The 5,000-nt window shown below is 39.7% G+C and overlaps 1 protein-coding gene and 1 long non-coding RNA gene across 2 annotated transcripts in view; one reads left to right on the forward strand and one right to left on the reverse strand.

Moving 5' to 3' along the window:
- Positions 1–5,000, forward strand: part of LOC138001634 (protein NLRC5-like) — a 353,269-nt gene that overhangs the window by 90,605 nt on the left and 257,664 nt on the right. The gene's annotated exons all lie outside the window — the stretch shown is intronic.
- LOC137979245 (uncharacterized) lies at positions 454–2,101 on the reverse strand. The gene is made up of 3 exons (XR_011118273.1): positions 1,941–2,101; positions 1,591–1,644; positions 454–1,124 (listed from the first exon to the last, which is right to left on the reverse strand). It is a non-coding gene; the product is annotated as an uncharacterized lncRNA (long non-coding RNA).

Genomic DNA, 5,000 nt, shown 5'->3' on the forward strand with positions numbered 1-5,000 from the left:
ACGATTTGAGATCTAGAATTTTCGGAACATTTGCTGTAAAATTTCTTGCTTGCCTGCCTGTCCTAGGATTTTCGAACATCTGAAAAAATGGTATAATTGACCATTTTAACGGATTTTTACCCTAAAAAGGTCACCTAGAATTTTCGGGAGCCTTTTTTCTGGCTGAAATTTTCGAAAAGGTCAATTTTGATCCCTAGAATTTTCGAATCACTAAACTTTCAGCTAGGAGATCCGAACAGATTAAAAAAAATTAGGGGATAAAAATATGCCTATATCTACCGTTTAAATACTAAAATACGTTTAACAATGCTATGTTTAAGTGGTTTTGAACTATATTCCCGTTGGGTGCCCCTGACAGTTGCGGAAAGTAAAACTCAATTCTACTTTTCTGCAACGGTTTCTGCAACTGGTCTCGCAACGTTTTTGGCCCTTGTAAGGTATGTTACATTGGGCAATGATTCGTGCAACTTGTCTCGCAATGGCGTTGCGTGACAAGCTGCACAAAAAATTGCACAGTGTAATAGCGCCCTTCAAGCCTAAGTAAAGGTATCGCCATACAATCGTTAGGAAAAGTCGAGAAAAAGGTCGAAGAAAAAGCCGAGAAAAAGTAGGGGGGAGAAGTCGGAAATAAACTCGAGAGTAAAGTCGGGATATAAAAATTAAAATTAATAAATAAAAAACGAGAATTGAACATCGACGAAAAGGCTAAGTGGGCTCCTTATTAATTATTTCCGAATCCTCGTCTATTTCTTTATGCAAGTCTTTTTTTACATTGGCTCCGGTAATTACACTAGCACGAACGTTTCCACAGGCGTACTAAACTGCTTCATGTCCTTCCCATGGGTATCAAGCAAACTCTGAACCCGACACCAGAGTCACCATTCATACCAGTTAGAACAGATGAATGCCAAGAATGGGCGCACACTTGTTTGTGCCGCTGATTACTACTTCCAAGACAAGATCTGCGGGATCGCTGTTTTCTCGCCAACAATGACATTGTTATACGTGAAATCACTCGAAAAAGAAGTCCTCAATTTGACTCACATCAAAGCTTGTTTCCTCAAATTTTCTGATTGAATACTTTCAGTAGAAGAAATTAATGCTTCATTTTCATCCTCAAGCTCCTGCCCAGAAAAAGAAGAGCCTTTAAAACAAGGAAACAAATTAATGTATATGTACAGAGTTCCATCTGTCCGAGAAGATAAAAATAAATAAATACGGGAGCAGAGTACAGAACCAACAAAAATAGTGGCCGATCAGAGGCCTGAACCTGGTAGGTCAAATTTACATTTTTCACTTAAGTACGAACCCTAAATTGTCGGGGGGGGGGGGGGGGGGGAGACTCCCATATAAAAAGGGGAGGGATGCTCGTCGTCTCGCTTAGGGGTGTAAATTTTGGACTTTGGTCTCACTTAGGGTGTTCTGGGCACCATTAAAAGTCACTGTATTTTTTATTTCTTTGTGTTTTAATATGGTCTCTTTTAGGGGTCAAAAAAAGCCTGGGCCACACCCAGATTGGTCTCCAAGTATCCTGCCGCTTTTTATGTGGAAGTCACATTATTATAAGTAAAAAAAAATAACTAAATCAACCTTCAGCTTCTTCTTCAGTCTGAGTACTTCAACTTCTTGTCTAAGTGTATCTACCTAAAGGAAAAAGCAACAATACTGCTTGTTATTAAAAACTGGATCATTGGATAATGCAATTCAAGAGTTTTCACTGGCTTAGCCATTCAGCAAATATGTACCATGCTCTGCCAAATGGTAAACGTGCACGTCATTATTTTTTTGGGGGCGTTTTTAGTTTGGTTTTCTATATTTTGGGGGCGTTTTTAATGCTCGAGGAATAATTGCTAATTATTTTTTGCACATTGCGACTTTTTAGCCTAACAGCAACTTGTTGTTCTATAACGTCCTACACATGTCTTTTCCATGAACAGTACCTTAGATTGAAGTGCCTCTGCATCTTTTCTTAAACTATTTTCCTTCAAATTAAAAAAGAAAAAAAAAATTGTCAGTTGAAGAGGGGTTCATGTATTTCCACTCTTAGTACAATGTACATGTACGTCATTAGCAACTGGTTGTCAGAAGGAAATGCAGTAGGCAGCTGGCTCCAGCAGGATTCGAACCTATGACCTCTGCTATGCCAGGTGCAATGCTCTACCAACAGGTCTTTTTAAGTGTGTGGATCCCTTCACTCTTTTGTCTAGAACCTGCTCTTCAAGTACACATGCATTCATTTCATTCAATAAGGTAGGAGTTTTTGTTCTTTACGATGCCATACCAAATGTTCTTTTCGGAGTCATTTTGTGGTTGCAGCAGCTGATTTATGAGAATTCCATTTCACTTAAAACCTGATAATGATGTTTGCCCATGGAAACATACCTGAATGACCCTTTTGGGAGTACGCCAGACTGGTCAATTAAAATTTACCTTAAAGAATTAACGCTGGGCCCTGGACCCAAAGATACAGTACATGCATGCCCTGGATAATGAAGAGGAGATTTGGTCAGACGATCACATGAGCTTGACTAGGATAATCTCTTTATAACATGGACTGTGTTACTGCACACAAAACATTTTTAGAAACACGAGTGGTTGAATCCCAGGTGGCCCCACACTGAGGGTCTTAAAATAATCAAGATGAGCCTGCCTGAAAATCATTAGACTTTCAAGTCTCCTTGGATAGAGATTTTAATTGGCCCCATCTCACAACCCCCTGTTCCTGTGGTATTTTAACCCTTAAATCACCCCTGAACCGATCTCCATTGATGAGTACAATCATCTGGCATTAGACAAAGTAAAATATTTTAGTACCAATCTTAGGACGGAAAGGGCAGATAGTTTTTTACTTGACCTACAATCAGTGACAAATTCATTTGGGACACTTAGATGCACAGTTCACGGACTTTCAAACCCCTCCCCCCTCCCCGCCATTCAATGTTGGGCTGAAATGGGAGGTTTTCCACACAGCACGACTCCTAACTGAACTAGTCTTTACGTAACAGTGAATGGAGTGGGTGGGGGGAGAGAGGGGGAGGCAAAATCATTAACCCTTTGACTCTGTCTCACGCCACATGATTTTACTTGTCAATAGGTTAAATACTTTATTACTCCAGAAATAAGATCAAGTGAAAATTTCTGTTCAAGAAGCAGGTCTGTCGCACCTTATGCGTCCATGACTGTAGATCTTGTTAACAAACCCTTTCACTCCCCAAGTGGCTCCCGGCAGGTTAACAACATCTATGTCCACTCAAAAACTATATCCCCTTTAATCCTCTCTGTCATAAGAGTGATACCTATAGATTTTACTCTGTCTAATGCCAAAAGATTTTTCAGAAAAAAAAAAAAAATTGCCAGGAATGGAAGTCAAAGAAATGGCAATAAAATGATCTAAAGTGACTTAATTAATTTTTAATTATCAATATTTCTTGTTTACAAACATTGACGTCACATTTCCATTGAAATTTAAATTTGCCAACCACGAAATGAAAGAAGTCATTGTTTCAACAGCCAATTAGATTTTGGTTGCCATAATCTGTATTGATAACAACGGGTGATGTCACAAGAAACATCCCCATAGTGAAGATATTGTTGACGTCAGCTATTATCATTAATGTGCCAAGGTCCAGAACCTCACTGGCTGTCGAAACAAAAGGTCTTTTGTTCCTGTGGTTGGCACATTTGAATAAAAAATTAAAGCAATGTTTGTAAACAGATACATGTATCATCCCTATAGGTATTAATTTCTTAATCACATGATTTTGAGTGCAGTTTGGAATAAATAAGCACAAGAAAAATCATGTGATTGCTTATTAATGATATGCATTCAAAAAGTTCACTTTTATTCACAGGCCTGGGGTGCCTTATTTGCGAGCGCGGGCGACCAAATTTCTGAACAAGAAGGCCAAACGGGCGCCTTACTTGATTCATCCTCACTTTCTTGTAAATATGATCCCAGCTGGAATTAATTAATTCTGGGCTCTTGAAAAAATGACTTGGGCTACTAACTTGTAATTTTGGAAGCCCAAAGGACTCCCAGAAAATGTTCTTAGGCAGCAGCCTTGATGGCCTCCAAAAATATACGGATTTGTATGGGAATCCCGATAAAAGGAGAAGATAATTACCGGTATATGAAAAAATTCTCAATTAAAAAGCCAAACCTTATTGCCATTGTGGATAGCTTCAATCCTTCCTGCGTGCTTTTTTTCCAGATCAGACCCCATTGAGCCATTTGTTAAGTTCTCGGCTGTCAATGGTGTCATAAAATCCCAAGGCTGTCCAGAGACTACATGTAATGCAATAGCAGTCCTACAAGCAACCTGAGGCCGTAGTTTGTTCACTCGATTGCAAGAAAACAGCTTTCAAAGGGGCGCTTTATCACCAAAGTGGCCATTATTGGCTTCAACGGCTGTTTGTCAACCGCAAATTTCTTCATTCCCCTGGGTCTCTTGACATGACTGCATTGACTAAAGCCTTCAAGGAATTACCATGCAAATAAACTTTGTTCTCATAGGATATTGTGCTAAGAATATTTGGTTGCTGGACTTACTGAAGCCAGTGAAATTTAATTATTAGCTTCTGAGAGAAAACAGTCGTGTTGGGAGACCCATGGGAATGATGTCAATTCCTTGAAGGCTTGATAAATACATTACAGTTACAATCGCACACAGCCTACTACGTACAAAGTCCTACTAACTAATAAAAGCGGCATGAATGCACAAACGTTTGTTCACCACGGCTTTCATTCTTGCATCTTTCAACCTTTCCTGGCTTCGTGAATGTGTTTTTGAAGTTTGTCAACATGAAGGAGGCGTGACTCTGATTGGACGACTGAGACAATGCAGGGAGAAATTTGGGGTTGACAAACTACTGTCCGCCACCCCAGTAAGGCTGAATTCGTTATCAATGGTCGCAGCCGTGGCCACTTTGGTGATAAAGCGTCTCTTTCGAAAGCTGTTTTCTTGCAATATTAGTTACCACCTGAGGTCGCTCGCAGGACT

The sequence above is a fragment of the Montipora foliosa genome, chromosome 1, assembly GCF_036669935.1.
Source record: "Montipora foliosa isolate CH-2021 chromosome 1, ASM3666993v2, whole genome shotgun sequence".
Taxonomy (NCBI): Eukaryota; Metazoa; Cnidaria; class Anthozoa; order Scleractinia; family Acroporidae; genus Montipora; species Montipora foliosa.